This window comes from Camelus ferus, chromosome 1 (genome assembly GCF_009834535.1).
Source record: "Camelus ferus isolate YT-003-E chromosome 1, BCGSAC_Cfer_1.0, whole genome shotgun sequence".
Taxonomy (NCBI): domain Eukaryota; kingdom Metazoa; phylum Chordata; class Mammalia; order Artiodactyla; family Camelidae; genus Camelus; species Camelus ferus.
In genome coordinates this window covers 56,578,982-56,587,906 of record NC_045696.1, presented here as the reverse complement: position 1 = coordinate 56,587,906, position 8,925 = coordinate 56,578,982, and the positions used below count along the sequence as shown (strand labels likewise).

Here is an 8,925-nt window from a genome sequence, read left to right as displayed (position 1 = left end):
ACCAGAAAATGAGCATTGTAAAAAGACAGAAAACTTTTAGACAAAACCCGCTCTACTCCAGTGAAGCACCAAAGGAGAAACCATGCTTCGACCTCTCCCACACCAGCAAAGTCCTAGTGAGGATCTTAGACATCCACTCGTGGGAGGCTGTAATGAGGCACCCCACACCCTCTGCTGGGGTGGTGCAAGAGTGTCAGTGGAGACCGCACGGGGAGCCTGGAGTTCTATCCCCATCAGCAGTGATGAGCCGTCCTTCAGCCTTCTTGCTGGGATGACATCAGAGGAAGCCTAGTGAAGAGTTAGAACTTCCACCAGCACCCTGTGGAAATCAGGCCACCTCTACCACAGTTCCAGTGCAGACCACTTAGAGAATCAGAATTCCCAACCCTCTCCCACAGTAATGAGAGGCTCTTCACCTTGGGTATCAATGGAAGCTGAGTGAGGAGCCTGGACTTCTACCTCCACTTGGCAGTAGCAAGGTGAATGTCTCCTTCTCCTGCCAGAGCAGTGTCCAAAAAAAGCCAGCTGAAATGAAAAGTTTAAATAAGACCTAGAGTCTCATAACCTAATATGAAAATGTCCAGATATCAATCAGAAACCACTCATCGTAACAAGAGCTAGGAATATCTCAAATTGAATGAAAAAAGACAATCAGCAGACGCCAACACTGAAATAACAGAGATATTAGAATTATCTGACAATGATTTTAAAGCAGCCATGATTAAAAAAAAAAAAAAGCCTCAACAAGCAATTAGAAACATGTTTGTAACAAATGAAAACCAGAAAGACTCTGCAAAGAAATAGATGACATAAAGAAGAATCAAATAGAATCCTGAGAACTAAAAATACAAAAACCAAAATAAAAATATCAGTAGATGGGCTCAACAGCAGAATAGAAGGGACAAAGAAAAGAAATAGTGAAGCAGAAGATAGAACAATGAAAATTACCCAAACTGCAGCACCTGTAGGGGTCAGCCTCAGGCAGTGACTGCTGATGGGTGGTGATACTTCCCCACCTAGTTAGTTGTTTGGCCTGTGGCATTCCAGCTCTGGAGCCTAAAGGCTGTTGGGTGGGGCCAAGTCTCAGTGCTAATGTCCAAAATGTCAGCCTCCTAGAAGGAGAATTCATTCAGATGAACACCCCTGAATGTCCACCACTGTGTCCACGCCCCCAGGCTGAGCCACAGCCACTCCACGCCTCCCCAGGAGACTCCCAAGCCCAGCAGGTAGGTCCGGTCCAGGCTCTTACGAAATTACTGCTTTTGTCCTTGGTTTCAGTGTGTGTGAGATCTTCTGTGTGACCCTTAAGCATGCAGTCTCTGATTCCCTCAGTCCCCTGGAACTCCAGTAATCAAGCCCCATTGGCTTTCAAAACCAACATTCTGGGTTCTCCTCTTCCCAGGGCCAGACTCCCGGGCTGGGGAGCCTGATATGGGACTCAGAACTTTGACTCCCGTGGGAGAATCTCTACAATATAATTATTCTCCAGTTTGTGGGTTGCCCACCAGGCATGTTTGGGACCTGATTATAACAAGAGTCTGTCCCTCCTACCGGTCTCGTTGTGGTTTCTTCTTCAAGTTTTTAGCTACAGATACTTTCTGGTAGTTTCGAGTCTTTTTTATCACTAGTTGTTCTGCAGTGAGTCATGGTATTGGTGTGTCTGTGAGAGGAGGTGAACTCCAGCTGCTCCTACTCTGCCTCTTCAAAGGCAGTCCCTGATGCGGTTCTAAATGTAGATATTTAAGACAATTATATTATAAATGGGGGAGGGTAAAGATACATAAAGTGGGGTAAGGCCTCTCCAACATTACTCAAACTGATAAAATGACGACACCAAAAGACGGATAACTTAAGTAGTATCATGTAATACTTAGAGCAACTACTAAAAAAGCTATTCAAAGACATACATTCAAAACACTACAGGTAAATCAAAATGGAATTATTAAAAATGTTAAGGTAACCCATAGGAAGGCAAAAAACAAACAAAACAGAAAACAGAAAATAAAAAATAAAATGGAAATAATAAAAAATGCTCAGGAGCTCACAAGTGCACAGGCCAGCACACAAATGCCAGGGTTGCTAAGCCGCCACTGCCACCCGCCTGTGGGCCCAGGCTTGCCACTGCCACACTCACAGGCCTGCTCCTGGCTGCAACCAAGCGCCATCCACCACTGGTGGGGTAGGGGAGGCATATTCTCCAAACTAAACTTGACTTCACAGGCCCATGGTCTCGCTCAACAAGGCTGGAAGCGTCCACTCACCTTTTACCTTCATGGCAATGTCCTTATAGGACCACCACCTGTTGAGTGACTGCAGGCCACCATCCCTAGACTACACCCAGGGAGCTGAGAACAGCCCAGTACCTCAGCAAATATGCAGAGCTGCTGACCATCACTACAGTTGGGAAAAGTGATCAGACCACCTACACTGAGGTATCATCCACACTAAAGGACTGGTTAGGGAGTGCTTGGCTGACACAGAACACAGTGCCAGACCCTAGCTACCATGTTAGTTTTGAAAGGTTTTTCCTTTTTTTTTTTTTTTTTTTTTTTTTAACAAGAAGTTACAATTGTCTCTTCTGTTCAGATGAAACATGTTTTCAAAATGGTAATGGTTTGGATTTTCCTCCCCTTTCCCTCTCATGGCTTACTAGGCTCTGAACCTATAGAAAAGATTTTACAGTTGGTTAGAATTTGCATTTTAAGTAGTTAGGAACTATTCAGGGTTTTTATTTTAAAGCATTGATTAAAAAGGTGCACATAAAAGTATCTACTCTTGTAGCAAACTATAGTTTGCCTCCAAGATACCAGTGTCCCACTTTAATCTTCTCTGTTGAATACATTTATGTAACCCAAATTGTTCCTTATTCTTTCTCATAAGCCAACACAACTCTAAGGATTTTGTTTTTAATGAATACTAACAGCCCACTTCATGTTTTTAAATTTTTATTTTACTGACAGCTATACAATACAGATTCTACATAATATAACTTTTATTTTGCTTAAGCATTTGCATGACTATTACTGTTTTGAAGTCAGTTTAAAAAACTCACAAGCTATAAATACAGAAAAAAGAGCACTCAACCCAATAACAATTTTCATACTAAGACTGCAGATTTTGGTTTTGTCTTTACTGTAAGTTGATCAAAATGTCCGGAAAAAAAGACTAAAACTGTATTCATCTTTGTGTGTATTTATTATTTGATGTAATAAAGCTTATTTTCATTAACAAAAAATTAAATGGAAGATTAAGGCCCTAACATATTAATAATTACATTAAATGCAAATGGTCTAAATACACCAATCAGAAGACAGAGATTGGCAGGTTAGATTTAAAAACATGACCCAATTTATATGCTGTCTATAAGAGACTCATTGCAAATATGATGATATAGGCCAGTTGAAAGTAAAGGTATGGAGAAAGATATACCATGCAAACATTAATCAAAGGAAATCAGGAATATTAGGAACAAATAAAGTAGACATCAGAGCAAAGAAACTTGCCAGAGACAGACACATTACAGAATAATAGCCAATTCATCAATCTTAAATATGTTTCCACCAAACAACAGCACTGCAAAAACCAACAGAACTGAAAGGAGAAATAGAGGAATTCTGGAAACCAAAGGAAAACAGTAAAAATGGACTTTGCACAGATGGGCCAGGCTGGGTCCAGTGAGAGACAGAGTCAGCTAGGTATGATGGGGCCTGAGGAGTCTGGAAGAGTTTGGTATGCAAGATGATTTCAAGAGGCATACCACTGAACTTTTTTTTTTTTCGCTTTATACTTAAGAATTTAATGTTATTAGGGGGGAAAAAATACACTGGGCACAGCAGGTAGAAACACAGTTACACAGACCACCTAGATTAACAGACTTTGCCATGAATTTTCCAGACCTTTGAGTACTAAACATTTCACCATGACATTTAGCAAGAATGACTGATCTTATTGTCTCTCCCACAGTGGTCTTGGTAGGCTATCGTTCCCACACTGAGATTGCCTCCAGACTGGGGGTGGGATGTCAAGGCATCCCAACCATATCACACCACGCACTCTGAACCCAGGAAGCATCTAAGCTTAGTGGCAACATGTCACCAAGTGGCCAGTCTTGAACCTGGACCACAGAGTATTTTCACATATTTAAATTAAGCAGCTCTTTTCTGAATGCATTTAAATTATATTTACTATTTGATTGTGATTGTTTTTTAACTTCATTTTTTTTAAGTGTAATTTTTGTTTTCACAGTGTGTATGTCAGTAGCGTGTTGAACAAGTATGACTGTGACACAAAGTCCAGCTTGATATTTTGTTTCCCAGGTCTCCTTTAAACTTGATCCAGTGGGAAAGCTTCTTTTTTTTTTTTTTTTTTTTTAACTAACACTGGATAATATTTCAGCAGGCCCAATGTCTTTTTTTCACTAACTCTTAGGAAAAAGACAGCCTTACAGTCTTTTATGTTCTAACTCAGTCTTAATTTGGTAATTTGAATGTCAAGTCCTGGATATTAGCCAACCAACCTCCTCTCCCTCCCCTGGGCAAGGCTTTTACTTGACAGCTGCCTGCCTTCCAGGAAGGGAGTGTGGTTGGCGTCTGCTCCCTCCACTCACTTCCCCCTTCACTTGTTAGCTGCTGTTTTACTTCTTCCCAAATTAGAAAAGAGGAGGTCAGGGAGAGGAGAGGTAAAGGAGATATGACAGTATTTTCTGGCTAGTGGCTAAGCGCTCTGTTGGCTAAGTAGGTCACACCTGAGTTCTCGCCTGTGCACTTCCACAAAGATTTCTATCACTCCCTCTGGCAGGGCACTTAACTCAAGTATTTCTAGTCCTTTCACAGCCCCTAAAACGCCAGCATTTCACTCCAACTTCTTCTTGCCGGAGTTCCTCCAGGTCACTTAATTGCAAGGACCCTAGGTAACCCAACTTCTCTTTCTCCCAAGTTGGCCACATCTGGTCCATGGGAAACAGTCACACTTTCCTTGTCCCCAAAACACTAAGAATGCAGCCCACTCCTAACATAACCACTTCTGCCTTTTCTTAGGTGGGATTTGGTTGCAATTGCTCTATATCCCCTAACTGCAGGGAACGCACTCCGTAGCACTCTGTGTGGTCCCAGGGAAGCTCGTCACTCTGGGTCTGAAGAGAAGGAAGTACTCCCTTCCCTGAGTCTCTGATATAGCACCAGATCCCTCCTAAGAGATCCTTCACAAATCCTCCTCTCCCTCCACACTCTGATTCATTTGAAATATCATTTATTTGGCTGAAGGGTACAAAAATTATGGAACCAATTATCCACAATTTCCTGGGTAAACTTGCATATGAGGTGGCACTCCCCACCAAAAAAACCTTTGCATTTGAGGAGTCCATCTTACACTAACTTTCTAATGCATTATATATTGTATATGGCATTGGAACCTCAGTCAAAAACTGTGGTTAGAAACCAATTCTAACATCCTGCTATATTTATTTGTATGATTATTTTCTACTTAAGGAAAGTGAGAGTTTGGTAGAGTATGGTAGAGAGAATTTATTTTTTTTAATAGTCAATAGATTTTATTCTAATAGCTCTAATTACAGTGCTTGTTTGTCAAAATGAAAACTGAAAACAAACATACAAAACAATTGATTACTAATCATGTATTGAAAGCAGTAAGAGGTTCCACGACACCAAATAAACCAGTTCTGAGGTTTTCCCACAAGATAAAATTTAACAGCTCCAGCTTTTTCAGTGTTTATCAAAATACAAAAGAAAAAAGTAGAGGTTCTCATTTTCAATGGCAAATCTGAAGGCTGAGGGAGTGAAAGCACATGTAGACGGGGCTCCGAGGGGCTGGGGCTCTAGGATGACCATCCATGCTCCTGCTGGTGAGACCCCAGAGTGCCCAGAGCAGGCTAGCAAAGGGGGCTGCAGGGCTCCCGCTCCAGCCAGAGTGCCCGTGCTGACCCAAGAGAAGGCTGAGAGAGCGGGGGCTGCAGCCTCCAGCCCATCTCCTGGGCAGCTGTGTGAACACAAACACAGGCACAAATGCTACGGGGGTGTGGGGTGGCCTGAGACAGAGCAGATCACAGGGACCCTATTGTGACCATGCACAATGGATCATGGCTGGTTCTGCCCCGTTTCACGTACCCAATGGGAAATAGACCACTAGTGGGCTGGGCTCAGGCCATTAGTGCTGAACCTACACTAGGCACATTTCTCTCTTCTGTGTGTTCAAGTGCTCTCTTTATCTTGTATCTGTAACTATTTTTTAAAAATGCCCTGAGTTTGGGTTAAAAACCAACCACCAAAATGGATCTCAACACAGATCTAAAGACCAGAGGCTGAGCATCAGGCCTGTCTGAAACAGCAACTCCTGGATGACCCAAGTGCCTAAAATCCCTTCTCAGTACTGAACAGTGGGTTCATTTTCTTTTTACAATAAAAAAAAGCTGAGTAATATTGTATAGGAGTACCAGAAACTGCCCCAGAAACAAAAACTATTTACATTAAAAACCCAGTTGCAGGCTGGGTCTGCACATCTACAGCATGGTGAAGCACACTGTGACCAACCATGGAGACAGCTTCTGGCCCTCACACCACAGGGGCATGTTTGCCAAGTGAGAGTAAAGCCAAGGTAGAAGGAGGGAGTGAGAGGGGAGGAGAGAGGAGTATAGTTCACTTCTGGTTCCAGAGCTGATTGGACAGCCAGTCTAGTCCCTCATAGAGCCCGTCCCCACTGGAGGCACAGGTGGCCTGAATGTGGCACAGAGAATGTAGGCCCAGCTTGTCCGTGATCTCGGCTGCATTCAAGGCCATTGGGGAGGTCCTGTTTGTTAGCAAACACAAGCAGAATGGCAACCCTGAGCTCATCTTCTGCCAGCACCGTCATGAGCTCCTTGCAGGCCTCGTTCACACATTCTCTGTCATTGCTGTCAAGCACAAAGCTGAGACCTGTGTGTTCTGAAAGTAGTGGAGCCACAGAGGCCAGATCTTGTCCTGGCCGCCCACGTGCCACACGGTGAAGCTGATGTTCCTGTATTCCACAGTCTTCATGTTGAAATCTATTGTGGGAATGGTGGTCACAATTTCACCCCGCTTCAGTTTGTACAGGATGGTGATCTTTCCTGCAGCATCTAGGCCTGCCATGAGAATGCACATTTCTTTCTTGCCAAAAAGGCCCCTGAAGAGGTTCATGAAGATATTGCCCATTGCTGTAGGTCGGTGGGAGCAACAATGTCCAGAGAAGCCCTCGGCGGCCACGGCACTGCTGCTGCTCAGAGGCAGGCATTGGTTTCGCTCCCTGAGAGTTTATTTTTTTAAATTAATGTGTTACAGAGTGAGTTGATTTTTTTAAAATATTAAGTAATAAAAATACAGGAGGTAACATAGATAAGGCTAAAACACAGAGACAGCATATGTGTAATAGTCATCAGATTATAAGTCTAAGATATTTTATAGAGATTAATATGGTAGAAGTGAGAAGAATACATTGGAGGAAGGAGAAAATGTAGTTTTCCCATGAATGAATGTATGAATGAATGAATGTAGTTTTCCCCTACACAGTCATGAAGAAGATTTAATAGCTGGTATGGGGCACATTTGGAAATAGAATGCCTTCTGAGAGTTAAAGTATAGCACAGACTGTAGTGGACTGTTGTGCCCTTTGTTTGCCGTATTCTGCGACTTCTGAGGAAACTGCACTATTCCTCCCAAATGAGTATAAAATAAAAGCACTGCGTTCAAAGGGACCTCATTCCCTAGCCACAGCTGATTGTTCCACGACAGGAAATTGACTTGATTGGCTATAATTGGCTAATTATACTCCTTCCTTAGGAATTTGGAATTAGGACCAAGAGATTACAACTCAGTTTGACTGTCCTTCAGAAATGGATTAACCATTAGTATGCTGACATATTATATTTCCGAGCTTGTAAAATGGGCAGCTCTCATCTCAGAGCCTGATGATATGTGTTACCCAAACTCATGGAAACTAATGAGCAAAAAACCAGAACTCTGACTTTTACATTTACATTGAGAAATATAATGATCCAATAAACTAGATATTTCGGTGTACAGATCAGCATATTCTGTCACTGTAGGTTAATCTACATAAGCAGCCAAATTATCAGAAAGATCCTTGAAATCAGAACAAGGGATGCTAGCTGAGTGAGCATAGTGGCTTGTGAAAATCTAGACCAAAATAACACAAGGCATCATCTCCTCCAAGGGGATATGCAACCTTGGGTCACATCCTGTGTTCTTTGTGGTTGGATGCCTTTTCCACCCGGTGCTGAAAAACACTCTTTGTCATTCCATTGCCAGCTAACATCATTTTTAATCGGCATTTTCTTTTTTAAATATCCCAAATATGGTAAGCTATATAATGGTCCCCTGAAAAACATCCACATCCTAATCCCTGAAATCTGTAAATGTTACCTTATATGGCAAAAGGGGTCTTTGCAGATGTGATTACATTAAATATCTTTAGGTGAAGAGTGTCTCGGATTTTCTGGCTGGGCCTAAATGCAATCAGGGTGTCTCTATAAAAGTAGGGAGATTTGATGCACAGACAAAAAATGGGAAGGCAACACGACCCCAGAGGCAGAGATTGAAGTGACTGATGTGGCCACAAGTCAAGGAACTGACAGCCACTAGAAGCTGGAAGATGTAGGACACAGATTCTCTCCTAGAGTGTCTGGAAGGAGTACAGCCCAGGAGTGAGCCTGGCCCTACTGACACCTTGATTTTAGTCCAGTGTTACTGATTTTGGACTTTTGACCTCCTGAACTGTAGGAAAATTAATTTCTGATTTTTAAACCAAGTTTGTGGTAACTTTTTGCAGCAGCCACAAGAATCTAACAAACCAGTGCTTACAGCTTCAGCTTGAGAGTCACCCTTGCTCCTACAAATGACTTTACATGACTAAATTCTGATTCATTATGTGTGTGAA

At 42.4% G+C, this 8,925-nt stretch overlaps 1 pseudogene; it reads right to left on the bottom strand.

Annotated features, from left to right (window-relative positions):
* Positions 1 to 6,568: 6,568 nt before the first annotated feature.
* On the bottom strand, positions 6,569 to 7,184 carry LOC102506086 (annotated as a pseudogene).
* Between the last annotated feature and the right edge of the window lie 1,741 nt (positions 7,185 to 8,925).